A 13,648-nucleotide genomic window follows, 5' to 3' on the forward strand; every position below is an offset into this window, starting at 1 on the left:
TTGATCAATCTTTCTGAAGTTTGTTAAGGGAATTTTTTAGGATGTATGTGATTATAAAAATATAATAAGGTTGTAGAAAAAATGGAAAAAATGCCAAAAACGACATGTTATTGTTTGACATTGAAAATATTTGAGACATTGCTTGGCATTAAAAACAAAAGATAACTGTCATCTACCAATATTAGAATGTGTATGATAAATTAATGGTTAAAAATAAGAAAAATGAAATGTCTACATTATTATTGCCAAAAAGCAGCTGACATGTACCAGAAATTGGAATAATATAAGACACAGTATATGTATGGTAGATTGAATGATGCACATATGAACATAAATTGACAAATTAATTCACTTAAAATATCAATATAAGTAATAATCAGGATTGCAAAAGATACGAGCGCACGCCTTAGGGGGCTCCAACACAAGATACGGATATGAAATTTTCAATATAGTTTTTTTTTTCAATATAATTAAAAAATATAATTTCTTGGCATCTTTTACTAATCTTTGCACAATATTTTTACAATGCGTTAAAATTACACTTGGAAAGATTAAAATTAAAACAACAAATGGGAAAGTAAACATGAATACATACAATTCGGCCCGTACGATATCAATTAGGAGAAGTTTAAGATGCAATTTTGGATATCTAAAATAATAAAAAAATAAATTAAAATAATCCAACATAAATTACCAGTGTTATACTATGGTTATGTTGAATAATGAAATGCTAGATTTTTTTTACTCTCTATGATTTGCTCAATAAAATAAATCGCATAAAATGCCTAAAATAAATAAGTAAAATGTTTCAAAAGCCAAATAATAATAAATGATAATAATTTTAATAATAAACTGTTAAAACATAGAGTAAAATAATAGAGCGGAGGCGCTAGAAAAAAATAGCATGCAGACGCTGAGGAGCTCAGAGTGACCCTGGTATAATTAATAATTTATATTAAATTATTACTAAGAAAAATGTAATTTAGATATTATAATTACTAAAAACAGGTTAAAATATGATACGAGATTATGAAAATTATATTCAACATTATTGGAGCCCAAATTATTTTGGGTGGAAAAATCCAAGGTAATAATGTACTTTTACCGCGGACACTATATATTATTTCTTTTTGAATTTGTTATACCGTTTAAAAGACTTGAATTTCCAATATAGTGTGGGTTATAATAAACATTATAAAAAATTATAACGAATATATTTATATATATATTTTTTTGAACCATAAAACCAAAAATAGAGCCATAATTAAATTATACATTTATTTAAGTGCGTGCATAAGTATATCAATTTGTTCAACTAAGCGCCCAAATAAACAAGTTCTTTAATCGTAGGAAGCTTTCGTCCATAATATTGTGGAACAAATGAAAAATATTCCATAGAGCTTCCAATCTACTAGGATATAAATTAAATACTTCTTCTTCCACTAGACAATATTTATAAGACTTAGCTCAATAATATATTGACCGTATAAATTTCCATCCAAACAACACATTAAAGGAAAAAATTAATTTAGAAATATAAATCGATACGGTGAAACAATCTGTAAATAACTGTGACCTTTTCTATTTATAAATAGTCTCCCTAAAGTTTTGCCTAGAACGGTGGTAAGAATTTCGGGCATTAATTTTTTTATATATTAAATACTTTCTTCAGTCAATCAATCAATCAAAGACAGGTCATACGCAATTGAACAAGACTTTGATGTTATACTTTGTGCATTTACCATAGATAGACTTTGATGTAATATTATGTTTTTAATATGTAATATGTAATACGTAATTATATATACAAGCACGCATACAGCAATTTGTATTTTTAAAAAGTAATATCTATTTTTACTCCAAAGTATTGATGAAAAATAATTTTTCTATTGGATGTTTTTTGAGCATTTCGGGCTAAAATTGCAAGATATAGGAGGAAGTCCCCGAGTGCCGGACACCTAAGGTTATTTATAAATAAATCAAAATATATTTTACGAAATGTTTATTAAATTATGACTTATGTTAGATAACAAAGTTAGAAATCAAACTAAATTAACAAAAACGCAATTTTTGCTAAACCATAATTGATACTATCAATCAAACTTTGGTAACAAAAAATGTGATTTTACAAAGTGGCACCTAGTACCGGACATTTCAAACTAACCAGCATTGAACACATATGTAGCCATCACCACACTCTGGAATATCTGCACATTTGTGTTTGATGAATATTCTTAGATATTGCAAAAAATATCACTAACTATCCACCCTTTTGGCTGGGCCACATCGATGCTCTCAGCTGGAGCATTTATCATAAGATTTCCATTCTTAGTCTGGAAAATACAAAAAATGGGTGTACGTAGTGACCGTTAGCACTCATACAGAATAAAATTAAATAATTAAAATGAATTACGTCAACTCTCACAAGAAATTTCAATGTGTTTACTGTCCGGCGCTAAGGGACGACTTAGTGACCGGTACTAAGAGACAAGTATGTTCGTTAATTTGGTAGTGCCTACTAAAATTGTGTAAAATATCTAATAATATTCTACCATTTTACGGATAACAATCAAGTACTACTTTCATCATTCAATGCCACTCAAATATAAATGCATAAATAGAGTAGAATTACATCCATTGATATTAAGGTGACGCCGTGATTTTGCGCCTAAAACAGCAAAGTGTTGCTCCCGCCGTGGCCGTGTGCCGCACATGTGAGTCTTGGCGGGTGATCCTGCAACTGTGTGCCCCCGCGCCCCTTTCACTTGTATTTTGATATAAAAAGATTTATATTCGCTTAAATAATACGTGTTGAATAGAGTGTCCGGTATTAGGTGCTGTCCGGCGTTACGGGACTTCCCCCTACTTATGTCCAATGAACATTTTTGACCGCCAAATAACATTTTTTTAACTTATTTTTATTAAGAGTCCATAACAGCTGAACCTGCATTCCCAAAAATTTAATCAGTTTTTCATCTTTTCAATACAAGTAAAATGTTTATGGAACTATTAAAATCGGACGCTCCGTTCTCTTAAAAACTGAGTTACCGTTTTTGGCACTTTTTACCCCGTATCTTCGGAACTGTCTCCTTATCAATACAAATCAAATGTTTTTTGAATTATTCAATTCAGTTGATCGGTGTTCCCGAAATCGTCGACAAAGATTTTAGCATAGTATGATACACACACACACACATACATCCATTTTTTCTTAAGTATATGCCAAAATATTCAGAAGGTTTTGTAACGTAAAGATATATAAAAAATTTCATTTTCAATATTTTTGCGATTACTATAACTTACCCTAAAAGAAGTTAATTATCTCTTGTTAAATTGATTCCTTTAACTTAATTTACTTTTCTGTTTACTATTTTTCATTATTTACACCTTTGTCAGGGTACAAGTTCAGTATTTGTTTAGTATTTACCTCATCCACATGCAAGCTTTTATAAGGGTTATATACAAAAAACTGCTGAACCTAACTTAAAAATAACAACATATTTTATAAAACAATTAAATAAAGTATACTTAAAAAATTATATGAAGGTATCGTAAACTAAACCACAGTACTCACAACCAAAAACAAGTAACAACGAGAGAAAATATTTTTGTTACGGATTTTCAAACTACGCCATTTATCTTCCGATACCTATGTCGTAAAATTCAAAGTGGTAGCTGGTTATACATCTGTTTCCCTCTACTTTCAAATATTGTGCTTTAAAAATTCCTAACTTCTGTGGTTTTTGAGATATCGGTGGCTGGACTTTTTACCCTTTAAGTCTTGCTCTACTCTATTTCAAAAAATAGTTTTTCGTTAGATTCCTTGTTCACACAGCACATATTGGTATACAAATATATTCATACACATATGCGTGTATTGTATGTGAGTGTGTGTAAATTAATCATTCCATTGTGTGCTAATTCCATTCACTTTATACGACCAGAGTCACTAAACACATGGCTGGTAATAAAAATAATGAAGCTATCCTGGACTATACAATGTTCTATGCAGTGGAGGAGACCCGATAATCCGATAAGCATTTCGCAGAGCAATGTGGAAATATCGATCTTTTGCGAATATAAAATATAGAATATAGAATGCTCTAGTAATAAAGCTCTGCAAAATCGTACTACTTTTGCTGAAATGCAATACATGTAATGCCAACTGTAATCCGATCAAAGGAGGAAATGCTAAGTAAATACACGTTTCGCATTTGTACAAAAAGATTTACATCCTTTATACAGGAAATATAGATTAACAGGAGGAATGGTGAAAGCTGGACTTTCAAGCTTTACTAAAAGGATTGTAATCGGTAAAACTTATTTACTTAGATATACAATTTAAACTAGTGGTGTATGGCATCGTGCCTTAAGACAAAGTGCTCGAACTTCCCGTACCGTAACGAAATGTTCGAGGGGTATTAAATGTTTTCAAATAGATTATTATAAATACTGTAACATTGTCGAATATTTATAAGAATTATATAAACTGATTTGCAATGTTGAAATTACTTGTTTAAAGTATATTAGAACTTCAGTTAGAATTAAAATTAAAATCTGAGTTATTTTCGATATACAAAAAAAAAAAATTGTGATTTTTTTTTTCTAAGAGCAAATATTTTTTTTTAAACAAGCAGAATTTTGAATTTTTAATCATTCAAATCGGACGATTAGTCTCTCAAAAACTGCCATTTTTTGCACATTTAGCTCTGTATCTTTGAAATGGATGAACCTGTCTTTGCCAAAAACTAATCATCTCTTCTCCCAATCATTATAAATTTAATGTTTTTTGGATAATTCAAATCGGATACTCCCTACTCTCAAAAACTCGATTTGTATTTTCTGCACTCTTTGCTCCGTATCTCCGTAATGGCTGGACGAGCCTTTGCCAAAAACTAATCAGCACATCTCCCTATCAATAGGAATCGAATGTTTTTTGAACCATTCAAATCGGTTGATTCGTGCGCCCGAAAACGTGGACGAAAAAATACGGACATGCAAAATACACACGCACATCCAAACAAACAACTCTCATTGTATTGCGTTATAAATATTCATCAACAGAGTTGGAATAACTATTAATTTTATTAATTGCTTGTAAAAGTGCTTTTTAACTGAATTTACATTTTCCTTATTATTTTTTATTGTTTACGCATTTGCCTGAGTAAAGGTTTAGTTGATCCTTTTTACCCCATCCACATACAAGCTATTACAGAGCATTTATGGAAGCATCTGTTGAATAACTTATAATTAATAATACTTCTTACAAAGTAGTTAAATAACGTATACTAAAAAATTATATTAAGGTATCTTAAAGTAAATAACAGTGCTTATTACCAAAAAAACTATAACAAAGAAAATATTTTTGTTATAGATTTTAAAACATTGCCGTTTATTTCTTGATAGCGACGTTGCTTGATTTGAGTAAATGGCCGATTACACATCTTCTTCCCCCTACTTTCAAATATTGTTGTTTAAAAATTCATAACTTCAATTGTTTTTGAGACATTGGTGATGGGCCTTTTTATCCGCGGGCCTCGCTCAACTTCTTATACATATAAAAAATATTCGAAAAAAATGCTAGAAAAGTATTGATATCCATAGCAATAAACTTATTTGAATTTAAACCTTAAGAGATCCACACAAATTATTTTTGTTCAGTAATTTATTAAATGCTAATGCTTAATAATATTATAATATAGATGTAATCTTCGGATTAGATGAACTTATTTATTAAGATTATGCAAGTTCAATTTCTCAGAGTATCTCAAGAAACATATTTTTTATTAAGAATAATAACTAGATATGAGTGGCATTCTGCCTCAAGTCAAGTTGCATCAATTTCCAGAAATATGTTCATAACTGGCCTAAGAACAAAATATAAAGCTAGCTGTTTAAATAAAAGTTTCAACTTTGTTTTCAAAAAATAACTTTTCGTTTTTAATAAAAACTAATCAATGCAATATTTAATTGAAATCTGAAATGATCAGACTTAAAATATATATAATTACATTAATTATGTAAGTACACAAACACCGAAATCGAAGTTCAATTTTCAAAATTTTAATGATTTTTTATAATGCGACCACTTTTTGTGGGCCTCTAATAATTTAATATTTTCTTCAAAATTCAGATCATGAACTCTATCGACATGGAAATTTTCAATAAATACACCGATTTTTTTTAACATTTAATTGCAAAAATAATGTTTGGCCGATCTTTACCAAAAACGAATTAGTCACCAATGATATCTTTCGAACGCCTTTCAGTTTTCATTCATTTAAGATTTTTTGCGTAAAAGTGAACGCAAAATTTTCCACTTTTCTCCTAATTACAAAAAAACGGCTAAGTAGATCACTGCAAAGATAAATAATAATAATAATGGCTAGTAAGGGTACTACCCATTGCAAAGATATATTCTAATATGTATTAAATAACTAACGAATAGTCTTATAATTGCAAAATAAACTTTCGGTAATTTTAATTAATTTAGTGATCATCTATATACACAAGTACATCCATTTCATAGTCATTTTAGCTAAAATGGAAATTTACATGATACGTGACCTAATTACCAAAAATGATCATGCGATAATTAAATACGTAAAATAGGTGGAAACTTGACATTTGTGTTGTATTACATTATATTGCATTTCAACGAGGTAGTTATCTGGCAATTTTGTATAAAATCCAGCACTTATGTATCTCGTCCATATAATTTTAAATATCTTATAATGATAAAAAATACTGCAATTGGAAACCGTAATTAAATGAAACTTTTCGACTTCGAGTAAAGTTAAATTATCAATTCCTGTATTAGCTCTGATCGACATATAAAAAATATAACCCAGAGAAAATAAATGGCTAAAAACATGAGCAAACTATTTATCTCAACCTCGGCCAACTCGATACCAAGCAGTATGATGACAAATTTCCATTGCCAAAAAAGACAATTAAAGGAGATAAACAGAAGGATGAAATACACTGCTTAATCAAAAACAAAATGGTGTCACACAATTGGTAAATACTAAATAATTAGAGAGGCCACGGCTATATTCTGAAATAAAAAAATCTTGATCTTTTTAGATCACTTTTATTTCTTTAGAAACAACCTCCATCGTTAAGTTTAAAAACATATCAAGTGGCAAACTTACAAGAAAGATTTGAATCATTATTTATAACATTTTATATTGAAAACATTTTGACATTGCGCAAGGTATTCACAACATATAAAAATAATTGAGCAACAAGGAAAATTAAACATACAATTTTGTTGATTGCAAATAATTTGGTAGAATGATTATCATTTAACACTAATCAACACTAACGAGAAATTGCAAAATGTTAATTACAATACATTACCATTTTTAAATAGTTAAAATGGTTTTGAGAAGAATATAAATTCATGGTAATATGAAGAAGAATTAAATATGTAACTGTTATGTTAACGATAATCTTTGTACAATACTTTCTTTTCCAAAAAAAATTCAAATTCTAACCAAGAAAATATCTACAAAAGTGTTCAAAATAATTAAACAAATTGACATATTCCCAAATGTTTTGAATTCTTTAAATATGCCAAAAAAATTGACTGATATGAAATGAAACATCATGTGAAAAATATTAAGCATAATTCAATTCCCTCTTTTTTGAAATTTTAGAGTAGTTCATACATTTTATAGCAATTCATTAAAAAAAATATCTGGACATTATATCCCGTAAAACATATCAACATTATTAACCATTTTGCTACGATGCCGTCCATGGACGACATCCACTCGACTACCTGTATTTACGAGTTCGTCCATAGACGATTTGTAATTTTTAACTTACCGTAGGGTAAGTTATAGTAATCACTTTACGTTTCAAAGGTTTTTGAACATTTTAGAATATCTTAAAAAAAAATGTAGTATGTGTGTATGTGTGTGTGTGTGCGGATACAAATTTTCGTCGACGATTTCGAGAACACCGATCAACCGATTTGAATGGTTCACAAATCATTCGATTCCTATTGATACGGAGATGTGTTAATTAGTTTTTGGTAAAAACAGGCTCAGACGCTTCGGAGATACGGAGCAAAAAGTGAAGAAACTAGAAATCGAGTTTTTAAAAGAACGGGGAATCCGATTCAAATGATCCAAAAAACATTCAATTAGTAATGATGGGGAAAAGTGTTGATTAGATTTTGGTAAAGACAGGTCCAGTTGTTTCGGAGATACGGAACTAAATGTGCCACAAATTTTGAAAAAACTCTATGGGAAGTTCCAGCGATTTTCTTTAAGGCACAATGCCATACGTCACTTGTTTGAAATTTTAGAGTGATTTATACATTTTATAATAATTCATTAGAGAAAAATATCTCGACTGATCATCACATAAAACTTATCAACATTATTATATATATTAAACATTTCGCTACGAATGTCGTCCATGGACGGCCTGCACACAACTGTCTGTGTATACGAGTGTCCATGGACGATTTGTTATTTTTAATTGATTTCATACTGGATATAAAAACTCTGCAAATATAAATATAAATTAAGAAAAACAAAAGTGTACAAAGTCAACTGTTGGACATACTTTAAATGTTTATATCAAGATTGGAAAATTATAAAAATTTATTATACATTGCATAAAATGGGTAATATTATTGTCTCAAAGAAATTATAAAATTCAAATTCATCCTATATGTTATTTCTCAAAATAAATTATTTACCATTGTAAAACAGAGAATTTATAAACTTGGAGATTAAAGATTTATAGCCGTTTACTATTTTTATTTACTATTTTAACACGTACGCACGTACTACAGTTTACACATAAATCTAAAGTTTTCCAAAGCATTTGAGGAATATATTTTCAAACAAAAATAAGACTAATACTATTAGTTTTAAATATGCTTTGGTTGTGAACTGAAATGAACTTGTGAATCCTACTAACTAAATTAAAAACTAGTTGTAAGTGGAATTCTGCCTTAAGACAAGTTGCATGAACTTTCCGACATGTGTAAATAATCGACTTAATCAATAAGAAATCAATATATTAACTTATGATTGATTAACGTTTGATTGATGTGATTTATAAGATTATTCAAGTTGATAAAAAAAAATATTATACATTTGTGAAAAACAAATAGGTGTCTAATACATATATGGAGTATTTTCCAAAAACTCGACCCAATAACACAAATTTTACTTAATCTTTAAAATGAAATCACTCGTAGGTCTCTAAAATTTTTGTATCGTCATTAAGACCATGTACTCTATCACTATGCAAAGTTTTGTTAAAATCATCGATTTTGTTACCAATCAATTACTGTCTAGCCGATCTTTGTCAAAAACTAATAAGCATGATTCGCAAATTATAATTATCGAATAGTTTTTGAGATTCCAAAATTGATTCAAAATTTTAGGCTAAAACTTGAACGAAACATTATGCACTCTTCTAAAAATTCTAAAGAAACAGCCATTGTCATGTAAGAATCATTTTCTATTTTATGTGAATAAAATTATTTGTGTAGATGCAATTACGGTTACAAAATTGAGCAAACTAAAACAATAAGTAACCAAAGTTGATCAATGGATTGCATAAATAAATGAGAAATTGCATAAACATCTTCGGACTTTTATTAAATTAATATGAAAATAAATTCCCCAACCACAAGATTTTTTCTCAGTCTTACTTTTTCTTATTAAATATTTCAAATATATTTTTGCTACTTTTGGCATCAATAGAATGTGAATATTCAAAAAGATATTTATGAAACGATAAAGAAAAAGAACTTCATGTACCTGATAGAAATTCAGAATATAATATTCGTATTTTTATAAAATGTGGAATCATAAAGAATTCTTAACAAAGTTTGGATTGACCTAGAATCGCACGAGGAATTTGTATTTGTTCTTTACCATTATATAATATATTTTAGATTTTTGAATACACATTTATGTCTGAGAATAGATGAAACAAATATGTTTTGTCCATAATTTGTGAAAGAAGTCGATCTCAAGAACATACACATTATAAATCTACATCAAGTGCAGAAATAAATATTAATTAATATGGCAGATATTTATAAAAATTAGTAAAATAAAAAATACACTTTTATTTCCTAGTGTTAATGTGGTTAAGTTTAGTTTATTTTAGTTAATCACAAAAGATCAAGACGATACAAACCAATTGGAGTTATTTCTGTTTTTTATATGCCCAAGTCGAATTATAATGTAATATTTCTTTTCCATTATATAATAATATAACAGAATCACTTATTATATAAATTATGAATAACTAGATACCCGATCAGGGTTATATACAGTGTTATCTTTGTGAAAAATGTACCCATGTAGTCGAATTGGACCTTTGAGCCTCGTCATACCCTGCCAATATACTTTTCCTACTTCTTATACCCTGGCTTAAAATGTCAGAGGAACATAAAATTAGATAATAGTCAAACTTTGTATTAATATAAGAAATTTCTAAAAGTTCCAGATTACTCAATTGCATTTCGATATTTGTTTCAACAATGTTTCTGAATTATGTTTTCCATATAATTTAAAAGCACAACTTTCTTCGATAATTAATTCTATTAAGTTCCATTTAAAATTGTATTCTGAGTTTAGTAGAAAATTGTTCCTATTAACTTCGTAATTAAGTTCAGTAAGAGAACTTTGTAAGGTTTTCATTCAGGAGATTAACTTTATAGGTGTTGGAATCTTACTTGTAGACTATTCTTAGAAAATATATTAAGCTGGAAATCTATTGCAAGTAATTTATTTCTGTTAGGCCGTATAAAAATATACATAGTTTCAAATTGGAAACAAAAGAAAATAAGTACAACCATTTTGATAGAACCTCGATTATTTACATATATCGAAAAGTTCATTGAATTTGTCTAACAAAACCAGTCAAGATTACAAATGATTAAATTCATTTCTTTATCTATAGAATAAATTAATTAATTTAAATTAAATTTTCAAAAATCTATTTTTTTGTTCAGAAGTTCTAAAGAAAGTCTGAATATTTTTTTTAAATAATTTTTGGTATGGAAAGTTCCAGCAATTGGCCTCAAGGCACAATGCTATGCACTTGTATGGCACGATTAAGTACTTTTGAGACAAAATATGAGACTATATATATAAAAGGTGGCGGTACGGAATCAATATTGGGTGCTGTGCTCTCACACTATGAACCTGCCTTCGGGCACTATTTAAGGTATATTAATAATATGAATATAATATTTTCGACACAAAGCATCGACGATATCAGAAGTAACAGATTAAGCAATAGAACAATAAAGCAATACTAAAATACATTTTTTAAAGAATTTAAATTATTATATTAAAGATAATAATTTCTCCTAAAAAGTTTGCTTCATGCACATTACATTCTTGTAACACAACATACCCGGAAATGGTTCCGGTATCTAAACGAGAACTAAAAAATGTCTCATTTCATATTATTTCACATATCATTTATGTATAATCATGCACTATTTTGAGCTGAATTTTTACATCTGTACATTAGGGTGGCCCTTAATATAGATACTTTCGAATTTTTTTGCTTCCAAGGGCTCAAATGCTTCCAAATTGATAAAAAAATTCTCTGAAAGTTTTTGCTCTTATTATTATTAACTTTAAAATAGTCCGCCCTCCAACCAAAGTTTCTTATGGAAATAACATGGGTAAAATTCCATTTGTTTTTTAGATTTATATAATTTAGCGAAGAGCGAATGAAAATTTTGAGAATAGCATTGTACATATTTGCTTATTTAGATCATAAATAAAACTAGTGGTGTATGGCATCGTGGCTTAAGAAAAATTCTGGATCTTTCCGTACGAGGAATATTAAATGTTTTCAAATAGATTGTTAAAAATAATGTAACTTTCATTATTATCATTTTGTAAAAAGTTAATAAACAAAACAATCGGATTTAAAATGAAGAACATTGTCTAATATTTCTAAGTATTACATTAACTGAATTGCAAAGTTAAAATTATTTATTAGAAGTAAATAAGTGATGTTTAAAACTTTTAGCTAGTATTAGAATTAAAATCCGAATTATTTTTCAATAATTAAAAAAAAAATAAAAAAAATCCTTTCCTCACAAGGAATCTTTTTGTCAACACAAGCAGAAAGTTTTTTAAATCGTTTAAGTCGGATGCTTGGTTCTCTCAAAAACTGCCATTTTTCGCACATTTAGCACTATATTTCCGGAAGAACTAGACCTGCCTTTGTCAAAATCTAATCACCGCTACTACCCATCATTACGAATCAAATGTTTTGTGAATCATTCAAATCGGTTGATCCGTTCTCTTAAAAATGACATTTTAACACTTTTTGCTCCATATCTCCGAAGCCGCTGAGCAAGCTGCCTTAGTCAAAAACTAATCAGCACGTCTCTTCACCAATAGGAATCGAATGTTTTTTGAACGATTCAAATCGGTTGACACGCGTCCGAAATCGTCGACGAAAAATTGTCTCCACTCATACACATACGCACACACACATACACACACGCGCACACACATACACATGCACACATCCATTTTTTCTGAGGTATGCCAAAATGTTCAGAAACCTCTGAAACGTGAAGATATATAAAAATTTTTATTTTCGATTTTTGCCCATTACTATAACTTACCCTACGGAAAGTTAAAAATACAACAAAAATTTGATATCTTTCGTCTCAAGAAGAACCAAGAACTTTGTTTGGAGTAGGGGCTATCTTTAAAGTTAATATTACGCGCTAAGATTTTTAAAGATTTTCTTTTCATCAATTTGGAAGCTTTTGAGCCCCTGGAAGCAAAAAAATTCGAAAATATCAACATTAAGGACCACACTAAAAGTATACATATATCCGCCATTTTCGTTCCTCCGGATCCTCCAGAAGGAACTGGAGGATCCGGAGTATACACGAATATTGTGCAAATTATGCAACTGACATTCATGTTTTCAAATACGTTGCATTGTTCAACATCAAAAAATGAATTTCAATGATTTATTTATAAAAATAGTGTTTAAAAAATTATTTATTTACTTACCAAATGAAATCCTTGCAATGCGAGCAGAACGTCGGTTGCTTGAAAAATCTGGGCATAAACTTATGGTCTTTGACGTTGTAAACGTTTTTCTTCTTGAGGGCCCCCTTACGTCCGCGTTGGAGCCCCTTTTTGAAATAATCGCCGCCCTCTTCATTTTCGGTTGACGATTTATTATTCGCATCTGTTTTGTTTTGACAAGCCTCTTGTTGCACGTCCGCCATATTGGCACACACTAACACTCACTCACGGTGGTAAAATTTGAATTTCCTCAGAAATTTTCAATTAGTCTGTAATTCAGTAAGGGATAAATGATAGAACGAAATCCATTGTTGAAACTTTAGCTATTTTGTTGACAATGTCGTGTGTAAACGTTCGATTTGTATCAAGTTTATCTGTTCAAATGTTTTGATAGATCAGCAAAGCGACCATACCCCACAGCGGTTGGACTCATACTGATTTTTGACAGAACGTGCGCGGACCGCGTGCGCGGAACTGCCTTGACTTCGAGCTGAGGCTTCACAAGAGCGGGAGCGATTACAGATGGAGACTGAATTTTCTGTGCATTTTTTTCTTATTATGGTTCAATTCTGGAATTATCAAAGACACAA

Source organism: Ctenocephalides felis, unplaced genomic scaffold (genome assembly GCF_003426905.1).
Source record: "Ctenocephalides felis isolate EL2017-DRISC unplaced genomic scaffold, ASM342690v1 CF-g0.4_SCAFFOLD_03570, whole genome shotgun sequence".
Classification (NCBI taxonomy): Eukaryota; Metazoa; Arthropoda; class Insecta; order Siphonaptera; family Pulicidae; genus Ctenocephalides; species Ctenocephalides felis.